The sequence below is a fragment of the Leopardus geoffroyi genome, chromosome A1 (genome assembly GCF_018350155.1).
Source record: "Leopardus geoffroyi isolate Oge1 chromosome A1, O.geoffroyi_Oge1_pat1.0, whole genome shotgun sequence".
Lineage (NCBI taxonomy): Eukaryota > Metazoa > Chordata > Mammalia > Carnivora > Felidae > Leopardus > Leopardus geoffroyi.
The window spans coordinates 96,829,099-96,856,848 of NC_059326.1; the positions used below are offsets into that span (position 1 = coordinate 96,829,099).

Below are 27,750 nucleotides of genomic sequence, written 5' to 3' on the forward strand. Positions count from 1 at the left end.
GGATAATAAGTCCAACACTGCAAATAGAGGAGGAAATCAAGTGAGTGGGAGTTGGGGGATACAGGGCTTTGAATAAATTATTTGATCTGGTGCCCTTTGCCATCCATTCTATGTCCCATTAAAATACATGTTTTAGGGGCATCTGGGTGGCTCAGTCGGTTGGGTGTACGACTTCGGCTCAGGTCATGATCTCACAGTTTGTGAGTTCGAGCCCTGAGTCTGGCTTTGTGCTGACAGCTGGGAGCCTGGGGCCTGCTTCGGATTCTGTGTCACCCCCTCTCTCTGCCCCTCCCCTGCTCATGCTCTGTCTCTATCTCTAAATAATGAATAAACATTTAAAAAAATTTTTTAAATAAATAAATCAAATACATGTTTTAAAAATATATTTATAATTGCTAAAGCTGCTGTGCATATGACTGGTCTTTGTGGGAACAGTGGAAAACACGAGAACAGATCTTCTAGTCTGAAGAGGACACCATCATTTCCCACCATTTTTCTCTTGATAGGTTGGATGGATAGATGGATGGATCAGTATAAGAAGAGATGGATCCATAGATGGAATTTCTACATCTGTATGAGAACTAGATGTCCTTGCTTGCAATTAGCAAATGGTAAGGAACACATCCAGAAAGTAATTCAACCTGCCAAGGTGCCTAAATCCATGGGAGCCAATACTCCACTCTGTGCAGGAAGTAAATGTGCTAGAGTCTTTCCCACTGGATCAGTCAGTGACATAGCACTCATTTGATCTACTTACACAGGGGTAAACGCTCTCATTTCTTTGGTTTCTCCTCTTGTGCCAATGTGTTGATGGTAGAAAACTCGGGTTTAATTTTAGGGATCGGAGCAAAGTTCTCAAATGTGCAGCAGAAGCCGTCTGTTACAGCCTGGTTTCACAGAGAATCCTGAGGTGGCAGATCAGACATGTGGATCCAAGAAGTATTTGCCCTCGTAATTGTCCATTGTGTGTCTGTCTCTATCAGGACCTCTTAAAGAGAGTGGCTCTGCCAGGGCAGGATTTGGGCACTGCTGAATCCCCTGAGCTAATACCAATGAGTTTCCATTCATCACATAAATCCCAAGCATTGGCTAAGATTTTAAATTAGAGTTTTAAATATTTTAATGATAAAAGGGAAGTGAAATATGCCCAAGTCCCAGAAATTGAGTGTCAGCAGAATAAGGAAACGAATCTAGAATTATTATCTCCTTCAATGAATTAGTTCAAAGGAAAGAAGCTGTAAACTAAAAGTTCCTTGATCATGAAAAATGTAACTGCTATATAATATACCCCAAAACTTACTGCTCTATCTCCTGCCCTTTGAACTAATTACAAGAAAATCAAGGGCAACAGGTCTGGGGTTGATTCTAAAGTCATTTTGTGGTAATTTAAAGTAATTGGGATTTTTTTTATGATGGTTGCTGTAAAGAAGAATATATAGCTTTGCTATTCCTTGTGACAGTTCTTTGAATTACACCTCCAGAATAAGAAGTATGAGACATGGCTGTTAATTTATGGCAATACCCCCATTCACCATCATGAGCTGGCATTACAAATGAGCAAAGTAAGAAAAAAAAAAAAGAAAAAAACAGGCTCTGGATAAAATGAGAAGTGCCTGTCCGTCCTCTTCCCCAGCCCAGCCTCATTTCTCTCCAAGTACACATCCACACCACGTTAATATGGCCCTCTGATGCCAATATGCATCTTGGAGCCAAATGGCAATTCATCTGGAATCTTGAGTGCTAAGTGAAATGCTTAAAGATGCAAGAATCTTAACTAGTAAAGGATCGGGGGAAAAAAAAAAGCGTTCTATTAGTAATTAGGTAAAATTGAAGCATGGTGACAAGTGCCCTGACTGGCTGTCTCTGAGAAGCTTGCTGGGGGTAAAGCTTGTCGGTGGCTGCCTCCTTAGCACAAATTGCATTTGATCTCAGGAAGGGCTCTTCAGAGCAAAAGAGTATAAAGATGTTTTCAGTATCTCCTCTTCCCTTCAGTGTCCCTGCTGTGTGGGCACCATGATAATTAGATGCTGGCTTTTAGTGGGATGTCTTGAGTGTTCAATTAGGTCTCCTTTCTTCCTAGCGGTCGTGTTTCAATATGAATGAACACAAAGCCAATTATCTTTTAGAAGCATGCTTTTGAGTTGCAATGACAGTCATCGTACATGTTCGACAACTATCGCCATGAGACACAGCCCTTCATTCAGATTTTAGGGGAGAGAAAAAATAATAATGGCCTAAATTTCTGTTTGAATGCAACTGAAGTCAGGAAGCTTCCCCCTCTTTGAACAGAGATAGACCAAAAACTTGTTCTTCAAAGTGTGCTCAGCAGGCCTGCAGTATCATCATCTGGGAGCCCGTTAGAAATGCAGAATCTGGGGCCCCACCTCAGGCTGAATGAACCAAAATCTGGACTGGAACAAGATGGAAGGTGATCTGTACGCACCTAAAGCAGCAGACACCAGCAAGGTATCACGTAGTTGTACACGACGTTTAGGAAAAATCTGCTCCTGGTTAAGGAGGGAAAGAAAGAAAAAGAAAGAAGCGATGTCCTGTTTTGTCAAAATGTCAACATAAAGGTAGCGGTCTATTAAAAGAAAAAAGTCAGAGGTGCCTGGATGGTGCAGTTAGTTAACCATCAGACTTTGACTCAGGTCAAGATCTCGTGGTTCATGAGTTCGCTCTCCATGTTGGGCTCTGGGCTGACAGCTCAGAGCCAGGAGCCTGCTTCGGATTCTGTGTCTCCCTCTCTCTGCCCCTCCCCCACTCTTGCTGTCTCTCTCTATCTCTCTCTCAAAAATAAATAAAAACATTAATTTTTTTAAAAAAAGAAGAAGTCAGACTAGAACTGGTGTGATAGGCATCAATGAGGCTCCTAACAACTTCCAATTCTCCTTTCATTCTAAGTACACTGAAGGACTGCATCTCCTTGTACTTGATAAACTTGGCCATGACTGGGTGGCTTGCATTGGCCAAAGCAACGTGAGTGGGAAAGGATACATTGCCACTTCAATGTGGAAGCATTTAGGACCTGGCACACCATCCCCCATGCTTTCTTTTCTGAAGTTCGTGGAAGCACAGTTTGATGGGGAGGTGCTATAAAGAAAAAGAAAAAAAAAAAAAAAGACACCGAAAAGGAGAAAAAGTGCCTTTTTTTTTTTTTTTTGGTCTCCTCACAAAAAAAACAGTGAACACAGAGTTTTAGCAACATTCAAAGAAATAAGTCTGAACATATCTCTACCAATACTCGGAGGACAGCTTCCCCAGAGAGATGCTTTGACCATCGGAGGATTCTATGTGAGTACAAAGTAAGCTTCTGAGATGCTGGGGTTTTAGTACTGTAGCATAACATCACATCTCTTAGCTGATACAATGATAACATATGCATGAAATGAGATAGTGAAAGAGATCACCACCCAGTGGCAATGGAGGGCTGGAGAGCTAAGTAAGAGGTACAGACCTGCCTTCCCTCAAAGGCATCCATGCCGCTGGAATAGCCAGTGGAACTGGGAAATGTCTCAAGACCTTCAAATTTGACTACAAAATGCAACATAATATCCTGAGTTACAGCCTGTAGAAGGGGGAAATAGTCCTTTCTTGCTTTAGAGGAGAACAAAGAAGCTCTAACATAATTCTGAACCTCCTCTTTCTTCCTAAAAATGCCCAAATATACTGCTTTGTATTCATTGTAAGCTTTACCCATCTGTTCCTGAGATGCTTAGAAGCATCTATAGGTTTTGGATAAAGCAAGCATGGCCCTGGGGATGATTCCTTTCTGAAGAACATGAATATGCTTGGCTAACAAGAGTACTACTCATATTGGTTTTCATAACAGGAGCACAACTAGAGTACCTTCCATTGATTACTTTTTATCCCACACACATTCATTTTTTTCAAAGCACTAAATGGCACTGTTAGTGATACTGAGATATCTGATAGTATCACTGGACTCTGGGTTCAAGAGAATTTAATCCAATCTAGAGAATTCCTGCTATCAAGCACAAGAAGACCACTTTAGGTACCCTTGCCAGAGGTCTACTGACATCATATGGGAACAACTTGAAAATGAGGAATGAAACCCCATATTTGTATTTGTTTCTAATTATTTATAGCTGGAGGACAGCATACTCCATAGTGAAGACACCTATGCCATGGTAGACCAGGACCTACCAGATACCTGCTCCAATAGGCAATGCCATTTGAGACAGAAATGTTGCTATCGAAGAAATAGTCATTTAAGAGGAAGAGAAACTGAAGAAAACCATTGTTCAACTAACCTCTGCCATGAACTTGAACAGGTTTGAACACACATGTCATGTTCATTTGTGCTGAAATGCAATGGAAACTCTAAGGCAAAGGACGTGGTTATTTGAGCCAAGTCCTGCGTTCAGATTTTCCCTGATTAATATAACAGATCAAGGAAATGTGTTTAGGTGTGTAATGATACGGCAATTCTTTGTCTTCGAAAGATGTGCTGAAACATTTTTAAATGAAATGGTTATGGAGTCCAGCCTTTGCATTATCATTATTTGGGTAGAGGCGAGGTGAAGTAAAGGTCTCTAGAGGCAAAACAAAATTGGACAATCATGATCACTGCTGAGGCTGGGTGATAGGTCTATCAGAGTCACTGCACCATGCTCTCTACAACTCTGAGTGTTTATAAACTGTTTATAACTCTGAGTGGTAATAAAGAGAAAAACATTTAAAAAAACAAGCCAACGTCTATGAATTATTAATTGCTTGACATGGCTAGCCCTTGACTTACAAATCACAGTGGGTCAGCAAAGTGAAAGTGGATACAAGTGAGCGGGGTCTCCCTCTTCCTTCCTCTGCCACAGTGCACACAGGATTGTTACTGATTAAATTTAATCAACTATGCTAATTTATGTTTGACAGCTGGACATTTCTGGGACATTTCAAAGGAGTATCTATCGATGGGGGAAAAAAGAATTTTTCTAACGAGCATTTAAAGCTTGTTCCTCTGAGCTGTGTTACCCCAAGTGCCCTTCTCTTGTGCTCCAAGAGCAAGACTGGCTCTCAACTCGGGCATGTCTTTTATCCTTTGTTTTTTTTTAATTCCAGATGAGTCATCTTCTCCTTTAAATTTAATTGGCATGTATTACATGTCTTATTTTCTCAAGTTTCTTTTGCTTCTCCAAATTTCCTTGGGCTTCCAAAGTGAATTAGATATACTTCAAATTCTGTCTTAATCATGCTTCTCTTTGAAAAATAAGATTTCATGGGTCTGCAGAAGATTTTCTCTCTTCTCTTACATGAATTTAGAGAATACTTAATGGTAAGGAGGAAGATGCTGTTCTTTAGAACATCATAAATCTGAAATAATTCCAAAATAGACTCCAAAATAGTTTACAGACTAGAATTGGGCCATTTTTGATCTCGGAAATCCACAGCATGGGATATTTGGAAGATTTGAAGATGCCTTTGTTTTTTTTCTAAGGAATAGAACAGAAAAATTATTTGGACAGCAAAATCAATAATATTAAAGAAAAGAAAATTAGTAGTAGGAATTGCTTAACAAGAACTAACCAAGCTGCTATCCTCCATCAGGTAAAATCTACAGGTAAGTATCATTTAAAATAATTAACTTCTATTAGAGAGAGTAATCAAAAAGGAATTTCCTCACTTTCCAAGGAAGTCTGCAACATTTTCTAACCCCCTAAAAGATCATCTGCATACAAGTGTAAATTGGTACAACCACTTTAGAAAACACTTTGCAGTGCCTTCTAAAGCTATAAATACGGATATCTAAATTGCCTACCAATTCTACTCCCAAGTATATGCCCAACCGAAATGAATACATATATTTGCCAAAACACATGTACCAGAATGTTCATAAGTGTACTTTCAGTACAGTCAGTGATGCTGAGATACGTGCTTTAACCCATTAGGACAGAAGGTTAACACTAGGCCTGCTAGAGTTGATTCTGAAAGTATACCAAGGTAGCCCACTTTTAGCCGATCCTCCATTGCCTCCTGAAATGAGCTGAATACCACTGGAGATAATCTAAGTTTTGACATATCATTTCCAGGAAATCCCGGGTAACTTACAAATCTGTAAACCATGAATAGTAATATATTAAATCACTGACAACCCTGGAAATTGTAGCAATATTTGTTTCTGAATGACAGAGCAGAAAAGATCCTGAAGCCACAGGCATGGGGTTCCATGAGAAAGTATGGAAATTCTGGACCTGTTGGGGAAGCAACAATCTACACTACATGCTGGAGAGAGTGAACCTGACCCACAGATACTGAATGTGTACTCTGGAGGCCTGCATGTGAAGTCCCTACTCCTGGATTTTGTTTAGCACCTCTGAGCTTCTCTACAAATCTGTTCACCATCTAAAATAAATCTTCACAGGGGCGCATGGCTGGCTCAGTCGATAGAGCATCCGACTTCGGCTCAGGTCATGATTTCACAGTTTGTGGGTTTGAACCCTGCATCAGGCTCTATGCTGACCTCTTGCTCAGAGCCTGGAGTCTGCTTCAGATTCTGTGTCTCCTTCTCTCTCTGCCCCTCCCCCACTCATGCTTTGTCTCACTCTGTTTCTCAAAAATAAATAAATGTAAGAAAAATTTTTTTAATAAAATAAATCTTCACAATATCAACTATTCTCTTAAATATGTGTATGCAATATATATACATATACACTTAAATAAATACATATTATAGGCACATGTCTCACAAGTCATTATCTACAACTTTTGCCATCCAGGCCACTCAAAACTATGCCAATCTTCTGATGGACTCATTTAACTGGTCCACAAGGAATTGGGAGAAATTTCTTGTTTTCTCAACAGCCTATGTAAATATTGGAAAGACAGACAAAATATTCAGTTCTTTTTTTCTTATTATCTTATATTTTTCTTTATTATCTCCTATTTTTCTTATTACCATAAAGCGTATCATTTTTTGGTTGAAATGAACATGGCTTTAGGTAATTTTAGGATGATTAGAGTAATATATATTAATCATTAAACACACATGGAGAATATGAAGAACTTTAAAAAGTAAGTCATTCTAGTTCAACAGGGCCAAATTCATTGGTTAAAATTTGTTTTCTTTCAAAACTCCACTGACATCAGAGTAAAGGGGATTTTTTTTTTTTAAGACACAAACCCCTAGGGAAAGGACAGTAATAAAGCACTGGATTCTGCCAAGGACATGGATGTGTAGTAAGTGATTTCATAGACAGAGGAGACTACATCTGATTTCATAGACAGAGGAAAACTAAATTCCCTACCACTAAAGGAAAAAATTATGAAATAACCTTCTTTAACATCACAAAAATCCTTACAAGCTGAGAGTCTGGCAGTTCTTGGTGCCTCTGGAGGTAGCAAAGAATTGGGGAGAGGGGCTAATTATTAAATTATTTAACAACTAGGGGATGATAGAGAAGCAGTAGATTGGTAATCACACCCTGTGAGCCATGTTGCTGGACAACTTCCCTTCTCTCAGCAGACATCTATGGATTTAATTTCCTAGGCTTTCTGGCTGGGGGGATGTCATACACAGTTGAGAGGCAAAATACCTATATTTACTTATGTATTTATTTATTTAATATACTTATTTATTTTTAATTTACATCCAAGTTAGTATATAGTGCAATAATGATTTCAGGAGTAGAATCCCATGATTCATCCCAACAGATATCTTCCTTATTGTCCCTTGCCCATTTAGCCCATCCCCCCACCCACAATCCTGCCAGCTACTCTCAATTTGTTCTCTGTATTTAAGAGTCTCTTATGTTTTGTGCCCCTCCCGGTTTTCATATTATTTTTGCTTCCCTTCCCTCATGTTCAATTGTTTCATATCTAAATTTCCACATGAGTGAAGTCATATGATATTTGTCTTTCTCTGACAGACTAATTTCACTTAGCATAGTATCCTCTAGCTCTATCCACATAGTTGCAAATGGCAAGATTTCTTTCTCTTTGATTGCCAAGTAATACTCCATTGTATATATAGACCATATCTTCTGTATCCACTCATCTGTTGATGGACATTTGGGCTCTTTCCATACTTTGGCTATTGTCGATAGTGCTGCTATAAACATTGGGATGCATATGCCCATTCGAAACAGCACATGTGTATCCTTTGGATAATTACCTCATAGTGCAATTTCTGGGTCTTAGAGTAGTTCTATTTTTAAGTTTTTGAGGAACCTCCATACTGTATTCCAGAGTGACTGCACCAGTTTCCATTCCCACCAGCATTGCATAAGGGTTCCTTTCTCTGCATCTTGGCCAACATTTGTCATTGCCTGAGTTTTTCATTTTAGCCATTCTGACTGGTGTGAGGTAGTGTCTCATTGTGGTTTTGATTTGTATTTCCCTGATGATGAGTGATATTGAGCATTTTTTCATTTTCTGTTAGCCATGTGGATGTCTTCTTTGGAAAAGTGTCTATTCATGTCTTTTGCCCATTTCTTCACTGGATTATTTGATTTTTGGGTGTTGAGTTTGATAAATTCCTTATAGATTTGGGATACCAACCCTTTATCTGATATGTCATTTGCAAATATCTTCTCCCATTCCGTTGGTTGCCTTTTAGTTTTGCTGATTGTTTCCTTTGCCATGCGGAAGCTTTTTATCTCGATAAGATCCCAGTGGTTCATTTTTGCTTTTGTTTCCCTTGCCTCCAGAGACATGTTGAGTAAGAAGTTGCTACAGCCAACATCAAAGAGGTTTTTGTCTGCTTTCTCCTCAAGGATTTTGATGGCTTCCATCTTATGTTTAGGTCTTTCATCAATTTTGAGTTTATTTTTGTGTATGGTGTAAGAAAGTGGTCCAGGCACATTCTTGTGCATGTTACTATCCAGTATTCCCAACATCATTTGCTGAAGAGAGAGACTGTCTTTATTCTATTGGATATTCTTTCCTGCTTTGTCAAAGATGAGTTGGCCATATGTTTGTGGGTCCATTTCTGGGTTCTCTATTCTGTCCCATTGATCTAAGTGCCTGATTGGGGGCCAGTACTATACTGTCTTGATGATTACAGCTTTGTAATACATCTTGAAGTATGGAATTGTGGTACCTCCAGCTTTGGTTTTCTTTTTCAGGATTGCTTTGGCTATTCGGGGTCTTTTCTGGTTCCATACAATTTTTTTTAATGTTTATTTATTTTTGAGAGACACAGCGTGAGCAGGGGAGGGGTAGAGAGAGAGGGAGACACAGAACCCACAGGAGGCTCCAAGCTCTGAGCTGTCAGCACAGAGCCCCACACAGGGCTCTAACCCACAAACTGTGATATCAACCTGAGCCGAAGTTGGACGCTCAAGCAACTGAGCCACCCAGGTGGCCCCCACATTTTTTGTGTTTTTAATGTTTTGGTTTCAAACAAATTTTTGGATTGTCCGTTACAGCTGTGTGAATAATGCTGGTGTTATTTTGATAGGTATTGTATTGAATGTGTAGATACCTTTGGGTAGTGTTGACACTTTAACAATATTTGTTCCTCTAATACATAAGTTTGGAATATTTTTCCATTTATTGTGTCTTCTTCAATTTCTTTCATAAGCTTTTTATAGTTTTAAGTGTATATTTTTCACCTCTTTGGTTAGGTTTATTCCTAGGTATTTTATGGGTTTTGGTGCAAATGTAAATGGGATGGATTCCTTGATTTCTCTTTCTGTTCCTTCATTATTGGAGTATAGAAATGCAACCAATTTCTGTGCATTGAATTTATACCCTGCAACTTTGGTGAATTCATGGATCAGTTCTAGAACTTTTTTGGTGGAACCTTTTGGGTTTTCCATATAGAGTATCATGTCATCTGCAAAAAGTGATAGTTTGACTTCCTCCTTGCAGATTTAGATACCTTTTACTTCTTAGTGTTGTCTGATTACTGAGGCTAAGACTTCCAACACTATGTTGAATAAAAGTGGTGAGAGTGGACATCCCTGTCATGTTCCTGACCTTAGGGAAAAAGCTGTCAGCTTTCTCCCATTGAGGATGATATTAGCAATGCGTCTTTCATATATGCCTTTTCTGATCTTGAGGTATGATCCTTCTATCCCTACTTTCTAGAGGATTTTTATCAAGAAAGGATGCTGTATTTTGTCAAATGTTTTCTCTGCATCTATTGGAAGGATCACATGTTCTTGTTCTTTCTTTTATTGATGTGATGTATCATACTGATTGATTTGTGGGTATTGAACCAACCCTGCATCCCAGGTATAAATCTCACTTGGTCATGGTAAATAATTCTTTCAGTGTATTGTTGGATCTGGTTGGCTAGTATTTTGTTGAGAATTTTTATATCCATGTTCATTAGCGAAACTGGTCTATAGTTCTCCTTTTTAGTAGGGTCTTTGTATGGTTTTGGAATCAAGGTAATGCTGGCCTCAGAGAATGAGTTTGGAAGTTTTCCCTCCATTCCTATTTCCTGAAACAGCGTAAAAGAATAGGTGTTAACTCTTCTTTAAATGTTTGGAAGAACTCCCCTGGGAAAGCCATCTGACCCTGGACATTGTTTTTTGGGAGATTTTTGATTACTAATTCAATTTCTTCACTGGTTATGGATCTGTTCAAATTTTCTATTTCTTCATGTTTCAGTTTTGGTAGTTTATAGGTTTCTAGGAATTTGTTCATTTCTTCCAGATTACCCAATTTATTGGCATATAATTGCTCATAATATTCTCTTATTATTGTTTGTTTTTGTGCAGTGTTGGTTGTGATCTCTCCTCTTTCATTTGTGCTTTCCTTTATTTGGGTCCTTTCCTTTTTCTTTTTGATCAAACTGGCTAGGGCATTAACAATTCTGTTAATTGGCCTGTCTACTGGGTTTTTGTTTTGTTTTTTTTTTGGTGTTTTTTTTTTTTTTTTTTTTTTTTTTTTGGTTTCGATAGCATTGATTTCTGCTCTAATCTTTATTATTTCCCATCTTCTCCTGGTTCGGGGTTTTATTTGCTATTCTTTTTCCATCTCTTTAAGGTGCGAGGTAAGGTTGTGTATCTGAGATCTTTCATCCTTCTTTCAGAAGGCTTGGATTGCTATATACTTCCCTCTTATAACTGCCTTTCCTGCATCACAGAGGTTTGGGGCTGTGGTGGTATCATTTCATTGGCTTCCATGTACTTTTTATTTCCTCTTTAATGTTTTGGTTGACCCATTAATTCTTTAGTATGATGTTCTTTAACCTCCAAGTATTCATTGTCTTTCTGAATTTTTTTCTTGTGGTTGATTTCCAGTTTCATACCATTGTGGTCTGAATATATGAACAGTATGATCTCAATCATTTTGAACTTTGTGAAAGCTGATTTCTGTCCCAGTATGTGATCTATTCTGGAGAATGTTCCATGTGTGCTCAAGAATAATGTATTCTGCTGCTTTAGGATGAAATGTTCTGAATGTATCTGTTACGTCCATGTGGTCCATTACATCATTCAAAGCCATTGTTTCCTTATTGATTTTCTGTTTAGATCATCTGTCCATTGCTGTAAGTGGGGTGTTGCAGTCCCCTACTATTATGGTATTATTATCAATGAGTTTCTGTATGTTTGTGATTAATTGATTTATATATTTGGGTTCCTTCATGATGGGGGCATAAATGTTTACAATTGTTAGATCTTCTTGGTGCATAGACCCCTTAAATATGATATAATGCCCTTCTTAATCTCTTGTTACAGTCTTTATTTTAAAATCTTTGGGGCGCCTGGGTGGCGCAGTCGGTTGAGCGTCCGACTTCAGCCAGGTCACGATCTCGCGGTCCGTGAGTTCGAGCCCCGCGTCGGGCTCTGGGCTGATGGCTCAGAGCCTGGAGCCTGTTTCCGATTCTGTGTCTCCCTCTCTCTCTGTCCCTCCCCCGTTCATGCTCTGTCTCTCTCTGTCCCAAAAATAAATAAACGTTGAAAAAAAAAAAAAATTTTTAAATCTAGATTGTCCGGGGCGCCTGGGTGGCTCAGTCAGTTAAGTGTCCGACTTCAGCTCAGGTCACGATCTCACGGTCCGTGAGTTCGAGCCCCGCGTCAGGCTCTGGGCTGATGATGGCCCAGAACCTGGAGCCTTCTTCCGATTCTGTGTCTCCCTCTCTCTCTGACCCTCCCCCGTTCATGCTCTGCCTCTCTCTGTCTCAAAAATAAATAAACGTTAAAATAAATAAATAAATAAATAAATAAATAAATAAAATAAAATCTAGATTGTCCAATACAAGTATGGCTACTCTGGCTTTCTTTTGGCAACCATTAGCATGATAGATGGTTCTCCATCCCCCTTACTTTCAATCAGAAGGCGGCTTTAGGTCTAAAATGAGTTTCATGTAAATAGCATATAGATGGATCTTGTTTTCTTATCCATTCTGTTACCCTTTGTCTTTTGGTAGGAGCATTTAGTCCACTGACATTTAGAGTGAGTACTGAAAGATATGGACTTATTACCATTGTGTTGCCCATAGAGCTGGAATTTCTGGTGGTATCCTCTGGTCCTTTCTAGTCTTTGTTGCTTTTGGCCTTTTTTGCTTTGTTTCATCTTTTCTCCCCTTGGCGAGTGCCCCTTAAAATTTCTTGCAGGGCTGAGTTAGTGGTCACAAACTCCTTTAGTTTTTGTTTGTCTGTGAACGTCTTATTTCTCCTTCTATTTTGAATGACACCTTTGTTGGATAAAGAATTCTTGGCTGTATATTTTTCTGATTCAGCACATTGAATATATCTTGCCACTCCTTTCTGGCCTGCCAAGTTTCTGTGGATAGGTCTACTGCTAACCTGATCTGTCTTCACTTGTAGGTTAAAGGTCTTTTTTTTCCTTTGCTGCTTTCATAATTCTTTCCTTGTCTGTGTATTTTGTGAATCTAACCATTATATGCCTTCTTGATGTCCAGTTTTTGTTGAATCTAATGATACTTCTCTGTGCTTCTTGGATTTTGATGTCTGCGTCTTTCCCCAGGTTAGGAAAGTTTTCTGCTACGATTTGCTTGCATACATCTTCTACTGATTTTTCTCTCCTTTCATCTCCTGGGACTCATGATTCAGATATATCCCTTTTTAGTGAGTCACCGGGCTCTATAATTCTTATATCATGCCCTTTTGCCTTAGTTTCCCTCTTTTTTTCTTATTCATTATTCTCCATAATTTTGTCTTCTATATTGCTGATTTGCTGCTCTGCTTCATGCATCCTTGCTGCCATGGCATCCATTTGAAATTGCATTTCAGTTATAGCTAGTTTTTAAATTTCATCTTCACTAGATTTTACTTCTTTTATCTCTGCAGAAAGGAATTCTATGTTTTTTTTCAACCCCAGCTAGTATTCTTATCGTGATTCTAAATTCTAATTCAGACATCTTGCTTATATCATGTTGATTAAGCTCTTGGTTGTCATTTCTTCCTGTTCTTTCTTTTGGGGTGATTCCTTTGTTTTGTCATTTTGGAGGAAGAAAAAAATAATAAAATAAAAAACAAAAATTAAAAAGATTAAAAACAACACAAGAAAATCAAATAAAGCAAGCTAGATCCTAGGTATATTTGGCCTGGTTATTTAAAGAAGCTTGACTGAATAGAGAAAAAAATGGAAAGAAAAGAAAAGAAAAAGGAAAAAGAAAAAAAAAGTAAGAAAAAATTTTAAAATTTTAAAATTTATACAATAAAACAGAACAAAGTGAACTTAAGAAGGTAAAATAGAATAAAAAATATATTTACAAAAAATTAAAATGTAGTAATTTTTAAATTTTTATGTAAAAATGGAATATAAAATAATTTTTTTCTGTTTCTGTATCCAAGAATAAGAAAAGAAACGAATAGACAGATCAGTGAACAGAATGAAATCCAAATGAAATTTCACCCAGTTTCCTCTAGAAGTCAAACTATGAAGCAATTTATAGTCCATACACTAAGCAGGTGGAGAGACTTGTGGTGTCCTCTACAGCTTGGTTGGTGTAGTTGGATTGGGCTTGGTATAATGGCTCCATTCTTCACTAGGTGGTGCTGCTTAGCTTACTGGGTTGTATCAATGTATGCGCATATGCAGGAGAGGTGAAATAGTGTCACCCAGCTTCACAGTCTTTAGGTCCAGAACTCTGTCCTTTCCCCCAGTGGCACTCAAGCACCTCTCTTTTGTCTCCAGCTTCTATCCACTTCTTGCTGCTACACTGTGTCCAAGCCACCAGCCTGCCAGGCAGCACCTCCCTCCCAAATTTTATGTCACAGGGGGCTGTGTTTCCAAACCCCTCACTTCTGAGGGCCCTGCATTTTGGACCCTCTTCAACCCTCTGAAGGAGGGTGTCACCAAGCAATGGCCGGGTGCCGGCTTGCCCCTGGGAATGTTCCCGCAATCATGCTGCTATAGAGGCTCAGAAGTTGTGGCCGGGTGCTAGCTTGCCCCAGAATAAGTTTTTGTAATCACGTAGTGGCAGTGGCTCAGGGATTATCATAAATCACAACACAATACACAACCCGCATCAGGTTTCACTGAACCCTGACATCTTTGTTCCAATACCAGCAGTTGTGTTCTCCAGGGTCTGTTGGGACCTTTGCCTGTGGGGAGGCCATATGGCCTCTACCAAATGCCCTCCTATCAGCGGAACTGCTTCTCCCCATGTGGCCAACAGACTCCTTGGACCTCAATGCCAGTTCCTGGGGATTCACATTTCCCACCAGCCAGGTATTGGGCTGCAGAATTTCTGACACTGCTTTGTCATGTTTATTGAGTCCTAATGGTATTGAAACCCTCTCCCTTCTCCTCTCTCCATTTCTTGTTCAGTCACTTGTGGGTGTTTCCACTCTTTCTCTTTCTTTTTAGCTACTTTTGGGGGGAGTGCTTTTCCTGTACTCTTCCCCCTTCCTCTGTCCTCTCTCTGCAAATACTGCTCTGTACCCTCTGCGACTTCTCCCTTCCTCAGTTCACCTCTCCACACCATGAACCTGCTGAGTTCTGTGGTCCAAGTTATGCAGATTGTTGTGTTGATCCTCAGATCAATTTTCTATGTGTGTAAAACAGTTTGATGCTGATCTAGCTGCATTTCAAGGATGAGAGAAGCAGAGAACTTCCATGCTGCTGCATCATCTTGGCCCCTCCCAGTAACTATCTTTAATTTGAAACTGTGTTTCTATATTCATTCCCAATTCTGAAAAAAAAAAAAAGGTGCAACTTCACTTCTTGAATTCAAGCAAGCAGACTTTTATCCTTCAAGCAGGAGACTACAAGCTTATACCCGTAGAGCATCTGTCCAACTCAGAAAGAAACACCTAGAGATGGTGCCATTAGAAGTTGCCCCTACACTACAAATAGGCCACCCAAGTTATCCTACAACAAAGCATAATATCAACAGGCCCCACAAATTGGGTGGGGGAGGGAGAACGTAATATCTTCATCATTAGCACATAGTCCAAAATAACCAGAAAAAAACTTTAACCTAGAATGTAGAATCCAAAAAAACTTACATAGAGTGACTTTGAAGACAATATTAAATAATAATTTTCATCAGTCTTTTCAAAGAGAGGAAAGAGGATATTGTAAGACAACCTAGACACATGAAGAATGTCTAGAGTAAAATTTAAAAAAAGTTTATGAAAATTAAAACACACGATGGCAGAAATGAAAACCCCAATACAAGCACTAATAGGTCAAGAAACTTTTACCGAAAGTAGAACAAAAGACCAACACAAAGAAAATGGCTATGAAAAAATAAGAGAAATTGTTCCTCAAATACAGTATCCAAATAATTGGGTTTTCTGAAAAAAACAGAGAATATGGAAAGAAATTACCAATAAAAGCATTCAACCTGAATTGCCATATTGAAATGGTTCACTGAGTACCCAGAGCAATGGATCAAAAATCACTTGTATCAAAGTATAATTCGGTTTTTCAGAATATTGGTGACAAAGAAAAAATTATATGTATTTCTGGCAAAGTGAAGAAGAATGGGGAAGAACACATCATGTTGACAGTATAAGGAATCAGATGGCTTTGGATATCTCAGTAGCCATCCTGAAAGCAAGGAGATAGTAGTAAAGAAACATCTCAAAATTCGGAAGGATGTTATCTAAAACAGAATCCTACACCCAGCTAAATTACCAATCAGTATGGAGATAAAATAAAGACATTCTCAGACTTGAAACGTCTTTTTTTAAAGTTTTTTTTTAATGTTTTATTTATTTTTGAGAGAGAGAGACGAGACAGGGTGCAAGTGGGGGAGGGGCAGAGAGAGAGGGAGACACAGAACCTGAACCAGGCTCCAGGCTCTCAGCTGTCAGCACAGAAACCAATGCGGGCTCGAACCCACAAACTATGAGATAGTGACCTGAGCCGAAGATGGATGCTTAACCGACTGAGCTACCCAGATGCCCCAAAATGTCTTTTTAATATACATATCCTTCTCATCCTTTCTCAAATATCTGCGAGGAAATGTTTGTTAACCAAAAAAGGGAGAACAAACTAAAGGACATTAGTATCAGAAAATAAGGGGATCCAGCGCAGGAGAAAGGCAAAGAAGCAAAAGGGATCCTCAAAACAGGAAAGAGATATCGCAGGGTGGTAACTGAGCACAGGGATATATGGCTACCAGCCCTGACTGAAGTTGTGTCACCCAAAGATGATATATACCTGATGTACCTGATGCCAGAATGCCTGGATATAGGATGCATGGATTACCTGTATGCCTTGTTTGTCTCAATTATTTATGTGTCAATGAAGCTCCTGTTCTTCTCTAAATGCATTGCACCCTGAAGGAAGCAAGTTCACTCATTTCACCTTGCAGAACTCTTCTGTCTTTAGATAATCCTGAGACTTGAAAAGTAGACTGTCATGCCCTTAAAACAAGAAAACATAAATCAGTCTACTCCCTCTGAGTACTTTTCTTTTGGGTATTCTATACGAATCGTGATAGATGCCCTGCTTAGTGTATGAGCCCCACTTTCCCAGGACTCAAAGATCCTTGTAGACTGACTTTTCTGATAAAGGACTCTTGGAAACTATAAAGATGCCCGAAGCCAATGAATCAGAGACTGTTCATTTCATTTTCTCCTGGGAGTCTTCATCTAAGGGTAATAGACTTGTGCATGCTTCTTGGTTTTTCCAGACCAACCAATATTTTGTTTAGATAAAATACATAGAAAGAAAATCATCTTTTATTTATTTTAAGCTTTATTTGTTTATTTTGAGAGAGACAAAGACAGCATGAGTGCGGGAGGGACAGAGAGAGGGAGAGAGAGAGAATCCCAAGCAGGCTCTGCACTGGAGCAGGGCTCAAACCCACAAAACCTGTGAGATCATGATGTGAGTCAAAATCAAGAGTTAGATGCTTAACCAACTGAGCCACACAGGTACCCCACAAATCATCTTTTAAAGCAAGGAAATGAGTCAGGCAAAAGACAGATAGTGGTTACCTGGAGAAGAGAAGGCACAGTGAGAGCAGATGCATTTGTAAAGGGACAGATTCGTGGCCTACATGGGCAAGTCTTCTTGTAATTTTATACATTTATAAAATGCGTATAGATGTATATGGTGTATGTATGTACCCACATGTGTATTATATTTGTACATTTATATTTCACAATAAAAATTGAAGCAAGAAGTGACAATCATGTAGAATATCATCCCACAGATAGAATCCCTTTTATCACGACAGTGTTTCTATGGGGGTTTGTGAGTGTTTCCTGTGTTTCCTGTGTTTTCATTTCCTGTGTTTATTTTGTTATTTTCTTCATTTAACAACATACTGCAGACATCTTCCCAAGTCAAAATATATCCATCTCTTTTAATGCGTTATGTGAACATTCCATAATTTATTCAACTATTCTCAGTAGGCAACTTGCCATCTTAACATTTTTCTCCTCCTAAAATGGAAACAAGCCTATCTGCACCTTTCCCTCTGCTCAGAAATGCAATAACAACAAAAAAAGATAAGACGAGAAAGCAGTAAGAACTCACTGGAAGGCACACATTCTGGAGATGGCTGTGTTTCATTAACTGAGAGATGCCTGTTACTATTATTTTTTAACCATAATTTTATGCATTTCAATATTCCACTCTTTTTAGGTTAAGAGTATTGCGGTTATATAATCCCAATGATACAGTAATGAGTCTTCTTGGAAGAACATGAAAATCCTTTATGGTTACTTTAATTCTTTGATATTCAAACAGTAAGAAATACACACATAAAGAAGCTCGAGACCACCACCACCCCTCTATATCCCCACTTGCACCCCACTCACAAGGTCAGGAGTGATATAACTTTGGTATATCTCCTTCCACACATTTCTCTATGAAATTTTCTTCTTCAAAGAAAAGAAACCACTTGCCAGTGCAGACTGTTCCACACAGCCTCTCTGGAGGCTTCTTAGCATCAGAGTTAATAAGAAACCTGATGTCAGCTGACATGGCTGCAGAAACAAAGGGACTGTATAATCATCTTGTTCTTACAAGTGCCGCGATTCTTTTCACTTTCCTTTATGTATCCATCTACCCACATCACTAGGCAGCTGCACACTTTTCAGTTAACAGATCCACAGGGCCCAATTCCTTTGACAGAGACCATTTGAATTCATTCTGGAAATCTTTTACAGGCAACCCCTTTAAACCAACTCAAACTCCAACATCCTGGGAACCAAGTTTCTTCCCAGCCTGTGCAGAAGAAGAAGCAGTGACCACTCTTCACTCCCATGCCTATAGGCTGGCTACAAATCAAACGGTCTCTCCAGAAACCCAGATACCTCTAACTGACCGCCAGGGTCTGTTACAAAGCACAGCATTCACAGGAAGACATCAATCCACACTTTTTGCCAAAGCTGCACAATGTCCTTCTTGAGTACTTGTTAAACAGGGACTAAGAAAACACTTGAAGCCCAGAATCAGGTCCATAACCCCAGCTCCAACCTCTGCCTACTCCATCCCCTCTTTTGTTTCCAACCACCTCCTCCTCCCCCACCTTTCCTGTAGTTTAGTACAGGGGTTAATGACTTACAAGAAGCGGAGAATCAAACAGCTAGACCTAAAAACTCTTGCCAGAGGACAAGAGAAGTAAGCTGGATCAAAGATTCCTGAACAGCCATCAGGATCACACAAGCAGGGATCATGGTCCATTGATACACATTTCTTCTCTTTACAGATCAAGTGGAAGGAAAACACCACAAGCTGATGTGCGTGAGGGCCAGACTTTTCAAGGTTACTTTCTAAATCCTAACTCATTCAATATTTGGAAACTGCACAGTGAGCACAATTTGTCACAAAACCTCCCTGCTGTGGAATTTGGTGAACAGAAACTCAAATATTTTAAACCAAGAATGTAAAATGTTATAAATAGAATTTTCTGAAACTAAATGCAATTAGCCATTTTAAAGAGATTCACCCATTTAAAAATAAAAACGGCAAGTACAGGGGCATATATTAGTATTTATTTATTTGTCACTGTTTTCATGCTGTGCCATTTTATTTTCTATTACTACCATAATCGGATTGTGTTTTCCTAGTATTTTATCATGATTTCTATGAATAGATTATTAATTATTTCTATTGCTGCCTTAGATTTATTGAATGTCACTAAAGTAATATCCTCTGGTACCTGTGAAATATGAAGCTATTAACAAATAATCAAGTGAAAAAGGAGTTTAAATTTCTTTTCTGTAGAAGTTCCTCTGTTTCAGGGTATTATGTCCATTGATCAATAGAACACAGCTTTGCCATCATTCAACGAAAATGAATATACCACATTGTTTACTCAAGATTGGCCATCTTCGGTTTTGTTTTCAAATTAGACAATTTTAGTTTCCAATTTATTTATTCAATAAATACTACCAAAACAGGTCTTCTACATTTAAAAAAAGAAACAAGATACTTCTCAGAACCATTACTGTCAGATCTGTTTGAATTATATCCCAGTCCTCTTGAAGGGAGATGAAAATTCTCTCTTCTCCAACTACCACCTCTCTGAGAACAGGGATCATGTTTTAGTCACTGCCTGTACCTGGCACAGTTCTTGGTACATGGTAGGCAGCTAATAATTGGGTGATAAATTAAACAAACAAATGAATCAACATTCGATATATCACCAGAACTAACAACATAATTTTGTATAGTCCAATCAGAAATGAATAGGTTGCTGATAGGGTATGAGTGTTCAAGTCAATACAGTATGTTATGAATCCCTAATGTATTTACTCATTGATATGTTTACTTCATCCTTTGTTTTAAAGAGAAGGTTTTCTCCGACCATCCTTTAGCTGTTATTGCCTTCTATATAGTATAGGTCATTTATATCCATAGAAAAATAACCTTTTTATTTTCCTCTTGCATTAACTGAAAGGGTAAATCTAGAAAAGGTTGCCAACCTGCCTCAATACCAGAGAGGAATGTAAGGAGAACACTAGCCCCTACTTTCCAGAATACCTCAGAGACTAAGAAGGATAGAGAATTCCCCCACTTTCCAGAGTATCTCAGAGACTGAGAAGAAGAGAAAACTCCCCATGTACATGCTATAAGACACCCATTCTACTGGACTCTCAAAGCCATTTTGACTGATAACCATGACACAAATGTAGTCCCACTCTGGTTAGTGGTGAGACAGGTAAGTAAATGAATGACATAGTAACATTATGCCCGGAGTATTTGGAAGAGTGTAGCAGCTCCAGGCTCCTAGATTTTGGGGGGTAGGATTAAGGAAGACTTCCCAGAAATGTTGACACTGAGCTGGGCCCAGAAACACAAGAGCAAGATGCAAATCAGTGGATGCAGTTTGAGGTGGGGGAGGACATATTAAAGGCTCAAGGTCAAGGGAAAGCCTGGCACATCTAGACGATGAGAGCATCTTGGCGGACAGGTGAGGGAGGGTGAAACTGACCGTGCTGGTGGCCAGGCCCACACGTGGAGGGCCCTGCCCAGCACACCAGCGAGCACAGACTATCCCGTGGGTGTGATGGATCAATGAGGGAATCTAAGTCACAGTGTGTTATGATCAGTTTGCATCTGAGGATGAAAACTGTGTGAAGAATGTATTGGCAAGAGCCACACTGTGGGCAGGGAAGCTAGCTAAGTAAGTTATTACAGTTGCAAAGGCAATAAATTCTTAGGACCTTACCAAGCGTCCATTGCTACTATGCAGTCAATCCTAAAAATTTGTCCTCTTTTATTTGCAGTCCATCCCTCTATTTCTTCTATCCCTTACTTAGGAGGCTTCACTTAGATACCTGACCAAGTAAATTTACTGCATCATGGGACTTCCACTTTCTGGGACATCTACATACCTAAAACTACTGGCTAGCCAGTAACTGGGACATATATGTACATCCATACAAAGAATCAAGTTTTAAGTCTAAATGAGTCGTAGCTTCAAAACAGGCGTGCCAACCATTACGCTGTTCATTTATTTACAGCAGTGTCATTATCACCCATCACGCTTTATTTCAGGGCAGGACACAGTGCATAATTAGAGAGCAATGTACACCATTCGATGGGAAAACATGAAATGGTAAGTTTGTTTCACTCTTTCTAATAGCAGCATATGTTACTGAGTTTATAATTGTCCCAAATGACCATTGGAGATTTAAAATAAATTTCAATTTATACATTTTCAGAAGAATAAAAATAAATTTATTTTCTGTAATAACTACTTAATCATGCACTTGATTCCTGAACAAACCTAGACACTAAATTATACCACAGACTATATACTAAGGTGATTTGCCTATCATTGCTATAGGTATTGCCTGCTAATACAGGATGATGTTTTATCAGGTCATATAAAATAATAAAAAGCCAAATAGTGAACATTACAAGACACTTGTTTTCTGTAGTATATAAACTTCTCAGTATACATAAAAGTAATTACTGTAATTATATTAAATAGCCAGTAAAAAAGTGCAATCACAAAGACTTTACCACAGCTTAGTTTCTCAGAATCACTGTGATTATTACACAACACTCAGAAAACTTTGCATCAAACAATAAGACGGAAAATTCGTTTCTGAAATGTTTGTGCTATGTTTTTTATTTAGGAAGGTTTTTAAAATTCCTTTAAGTATTTTTTAAACAATTTTACTGTAAAAAGCAGGGATGGGGAGTTCTTTTTTTCATTCTGTTCAGAAAAAAGGAGAGTCCACATTTTGTCATTTGGTATAAACTCAATGAAAAATGGAGGTTTAGTCTGAAATAGCATGTAAGTTAGCTGCGTTTTCAGTCAAATAATAAAAAGTATGTAACTTTTTAATAGAATTTATTCAACAAGTTAATGGAGGTCAAACTGAACAATGGCCACTATGCCTAAAGCAGAATTAATAACCATTATTCTGAAATACAAGGTTCTGGCTATTGTTTTTCTTTTTTCTTAAGGATATTTATAATGATCTTTGATATTACTCTATTTATAAAATACAAAATAGAATAGATCAATAGAAAATAAGAAAGTTGGAGAGCTGGAAAGTCACTGACACTTTCTAGTTATGCTATCTGAGTTAAAACTGAGCAACACTTTACATATCCTAAGTATGGAATAGTCGTTAGAGAGTAAGGTAATAATTTTCTGAGATAATCAATGCTGAAAATAAGAAATAACTTTTAACTTCCCTAAGTTCCACATGAAGTTACAGACAGAGAGAATCACGGAGGAAAAAAAAATCATAACATATAAAGAGAAAAATAATAGAAAAAATGTAGGCACCCCTATGTTTACCACAGCATCATTTACAATAGTCAACATATGCAAACAACACAAATGTCCATGTCTAGATGAACGGATAAGGAAGATGAGATTTAGTGTGTGTGTGTGTGTGTGTGTGTGTGTGTGTGTATTACTCAGCCATAAAAAAGAAAGCAATCTTGCCATTTGCAACAACATCCATGCACCAACAGAGAAAGACAAATACCACATAGTTTCGCTTATATGTGGAATCTAAAAACCAAAAACGAACAAACAAAAAATAGAAACAGACCCATAAATACAGAGAACAAGCTGCTGGTTGCCAGAGGGAAGGTGGGTGGGGGGATGGACAAAATGGGTGAGAGGGAATGAAAGGTACAGACTTCCAGTTATGGAATGAAGAAGTCAGGGAATAAAAGGTAAAGCACCGGGAAGAAAGTCGTATGGTGACAGATGGTAGCTACGCTTGTGGTGAACACAGCATAAATATAGACTTGTTAAATCACTGTGTTGTACACCTGAAACTAGTATAACATTGTGTCAACTATGCTTCAACTGAAAGACAGAGACAGAGAGAAAATTGGGAGAGGTGGGGGGATGATGAAAGAGAGGGAGACCAAAAGGAAAACAACACATTACGTGATGGAAAAAAGGAAGAGAAATAAATCAAAGGCAGAAAATCCAATTCTAAGCATCATTTTCTTCCCTACAAAGCTCAACGTGCTCTAAAGTAGAAATGTTTGTTACTGTTTGTCTCTTCCAAGACATACAGAGAGGCCACTGAATAAAACCCTTTGTGCCTTACCTGCATTCTTACAAGGTTGTTTCAAACAGTGACAAATGTAAAACTTTATTTGGAAACAAATAAGTTGTTAAAAAATAAGATGAAAAATACATTAAAATATGCTTCTGTACGTAAATGACCAGGACACATGTTACATGACAAAAGCTTGTCATACTTCACCAATGTCAATTCATCCTTTCTATGTTTAATATTTTCCAGAATATATAATTAGACATCTTCAAACACAAATAAAGGAGCACTGGTAATTATTCCAGGCATAGTATGATTTTTTTATCAATCATTTATTCAAGAAACCCTTTACCCAATCAACACAAAATAATAAATAATCATTCAAAAATTATATTGAAGTGTTCTGCTCTGGAATGCATTACAACAAGTTGGCAAGGGTCTGCTTTGCAGTCTGCTTTTCATCTCTCTAAAATATAAATCGGTCCTGCATAAACAATATTTCAGTAACTGACAGAGTGGGCAGCTAGGCTGAAGACAGCGGGGATATTAGCAACCATGACTGAGAGCAAAACTGGGGGTTGCAGAGAGAGAGGACAAAGTATACATTCAAATTTAAGGAATAGCTGTTGCATTTCACGGATTCCTTTCAAAAATGTGAGATGATATCTTGAGGTTACCAGCGATTAAAAAGAGGCATCTACAAGAGTGCCTTTCACCTCCTCTGAAATCTTAAAAAAAAAAAAAAAAACTCTTGGAGATGTGCTGGCCCACCCTTTCCTGCTGTGGGCACACAGAGGGTGCCTATGGCGAAATTCCTCCCAACTGGGTTTGCCCACTGGATGGTGTGGCTAATTAGCAAAGGAAGTTGAAGATACAGCCCAACTGCATGTAATGCCAGCGTGAAACCTCAGCTTCACCAGAGCAGAGCTGGAAACCGGAGCTGCTATTACCTAGATATAAAACCCTGAGTTTCAAAAAAATAAAAATAAAAATAAAAATAAAAATAAAAAATAAAAAATAAAAACCCTGAGTTTCATTAAAAGTTTTCCTCACCAGTTTCCTCTCAACTCTATTTACCAGGACAGCCTATTGAATATCATCTTTCGGCTAGTCCCGTAACAAAGCCTATCCTAAAAATACCAAAAACAAACATATTACATTTCCTGAGCTGCTTGCTCAAAACACTTTTCTCAGAAATTCTTATTCGGTACATGGTTTTGAAAAAGAGATGGTCTACTTATGAAATGCAAGAGTGAAAAATAGTCAATTTCCTCAGTCTCCCAAAGGAAAGCGCTTGAAAAAGCTGGGAGAAATTTGAGTTACCTAACTGTCTGACTTAAAGGGAAATGTTCAGATTCAGTCTGTGTAGAGATTATTTTCTGCCCCATGTCCAGTCTCCCCTCCTTCCTTGCACTAATAACCTCTGAGTTTAACTGGGAATATGGAACCTGGACATTTATCCCCAGCTTCTCTGGCAGTTAAGTGCACCTCTGGGACTAGTCTGTCTTCTGAGACGTAATGAAAGTGACAAGTACACCTTCCAGAAGCTCGCCTTCTCCTTCTCTTTGCAGCGCCCTACTTTTCATCCCTTTGAAAGGAAAAGCCAAGTGAGACAGAGTGACCATATCGACTGGTTTATCGAAGATGCTCACATTTGCTCCTACTGTTTCAAGGTCTTGTGGTCACCCTAGTCTGAGAGTATGAGATGGAAATCATATCAAGACTGACTGAGTTACAAAATGGAACTTTTTGCCTTTGTTAGAGCAGCTAGCTGAAAGGGCAAATGATAAAAATCAACAGAAAAACATCAGAAATCCTTGTTAAATTTCAGAACAAGACACAATTATTTCCTTCAAGGTATCTAAAAGCTGAACATATAGACAAATAGTTTTCATTTATGTTTTTATTAAAGTGTAGTTGACATTCGATGTTATATGGCTTTCAAGTATACAACATAGTGATTCGGCAATTCTAGACACTCCACAATGCTCAGCAGTTCCCATCTGTCACCATATGAAGTTATTACAATACTATTGACTAGATTCCCTATGCTCTACCTCTCATTCCCATGACTTACTTATTTTTAAAAGTTTATATCTCTTAATCCTCTAATTAAGGCAGAATTGTATTCAATGCTTGGAAAATAAAATAAAATAAAATAAAATTGAATAGAATAGAATAGATAAAATAGAATAGAATAAAATAAAATAAAATAAAATAAAATAAAATAAAATAAAATAAAATAAAATATAAAATAGCCAGTGGGTCAAGGTGATCAAAAAGAAAAGCCAGTACTTGTTTGGAGAAATCCAAGAAGGCTTCTTGGAACAGGTAGCATTTAAACTGGGCCTTGTGCACATGAAAAGATGCTCAACGTCCTGAGAAACTTAACAGAAACCCATGGGGGAGGGGAAGAAAAAAAAAAAAAAAAGAGGTTAGAGTGGGAGAGAGCCAAAGCATAAGAGACTCTTAAAAACTGAGAACAAAATGAGGGTTGATGGGGGGTGGGAGGGAGGGGAGGGTGGGTGATGGGTATTGAGGAGGGCACCTTTTGGGATGAGCACTGGGTGTTGTATGGAAACCAATTTGACAATAAATTTCATATATTGAAAAAATAAAATAAAATAAAATAAACTGGGCCTTGTGGACCAAATAGCCAAAGTAATTTTGAAGAAGAAGACCAAAGCAGAAGGCATCACAATCCCAGACTTTAGCCTCTACTACAAAGCTGTAATCATCAAGACAGCATGGTATTGGCACAAAAACAGACACATAGCCCAATGGAATAAAATAGAAACCCCAGAACTAGACCCACAAAAGTATGGCCAACTAATCTTTGACAAAGCAGGAAAGAATATCCAATGGAAAAAAGACAGTCTCTTTAATAAATGGTGCTGGGAGACCTGGACAGCAACATGCAGAAGGTTGAAACTAGACCACTCTCTTACACCATTCACAAAAATAAACTCAAAATGGATCAAGGACCTGAATGTGAGACAGGAAACCATCAAAACCCTAGAGGAGAAAGCAGGAAAAGACCTCTCTGACCTCAGTCGTAGCAATTTCTTACTTGACACATCCCCAAAGGCAAGGGAATTAAAAGCAAAAATGAACTATTGAGACCTCATGAAGATAAAAAGCTTCTGCACAGCAAAGGAAACAATCAACAAAACTAAAAGGCAACCGATGGAATGGGAAAAGATATTTGCAAATGACATATCGGACAAAGGGCCGGTATCCAAAATCTATCAAGAGCTCACCAAACTCCACACCCAAAAAACAAATAATCCAGTGAAGAAATGGGCAGAAAACATGAATAGACACTTCTCTAAGGAAGACATCTGGATGGCCAAGAGGCACATGAAAAGATGCTCAACGTCGCTCCTCATCAGGGAAATACAAATCAAAACCACACTCAGATACCACCTCATGCCAGTCAGAGTGGCCAAAATGAACAAGTCAGGAGACTATAGATGCTGGAGAGGATGTGGAGAAATGGGAACCCTGCACTGTTGGTGGGAATGCAAACTGGTGCAGCCACTCTGGAAAACAGTGTGGAGGTTCCTCAGAAAATTAAAAATAGACCTGCCCTATGACCCAGCAGTAGCACTGCTAGGAATTTACCCAAGGGATACAGGATTACTGATGCATAGGGGCACTTGTACCCCAATATTTATGGCAGCACTCTCAACAATAGCCAAACTATGGAAAGAGCCTAAATGTCCATCAACTGATGAATGGATAAAGAAATTGTGGTTTATGTACACAATGGAGTACTACGTGGCAATGAGAAAGAATGAAATATGGCCCTTTGTAGCAATGTGGATGGAACTGGAGAGTGTTATGCTAAGTGAAATAAGCCATACAGAGAAAGACAGATACCATATGTTTTCACTCTTATGTGGATCCTGAGAAACTTAACAGAAACCCATGGGGGAGGGGAAGGGGGAAAAAAAAAAAAGAGGTTAGAGTGGGAGAGAGCCAAAGCTTAAGAGACTCTTAAAAACTGAGAACAAACTGAAGGTTGATGGGGGGTGGGAGGGAGGGAAGGGTAGGTGATGGGTACTGAAGAGGGCATCTTTTGGGATGAGCACTGGGTGTTTTATGGAAACCATTTTGGCAATAAATCTCATATATTAAAAAAAATAAAATAAAAATAAATTACACATAGAAGTGAAATCAAAAAATAAAATAAAATAAAATAAACTGGGCCTTGTGGAAATACATATGAATCGTCTTTCAAAAGGCAGAAAAAAGATTATAGGTGAGCAAAGATGAAAGGTGGCAACAGAAATGATGTTGTGAAGAAATGAAATAATACAGGAGCAGGTGGGTAGGAGGCAAGAAAAGGTCCAGCAAATGTTGTCATGGGATCCACTTTTGAAGAAATCTGAATGCTATGAACTTTAAGAAGTTTGGC

At 38.5% G+C, this 27,750-nt stretch overlaps 1 long non-coding RNA gene across 4 annotated transcripts in view; it reads right to left on the reverse strand.

Annotated features, from left to right (window-relative positions):
* The window catches only part of LOC123602160, a 128,062-nt gene that overhangs the window by 17,717 nt on the left and 82,595 nt on the right, over nt 1-27,750 (reverse strand). For all 4 annotated transcript variants that reach the window (XR_006714406.1, XR_006714400.1, XR_006714408.1 and 1 more), the window contains exon 7: nt 16,600-16,757. This is a non-coding gene — a long non-coding RNA (uncharacterized LOC123602160). The remainder of the gene's footprint in view (nt 1-16,599; nt 16,758-27,750) is intronic.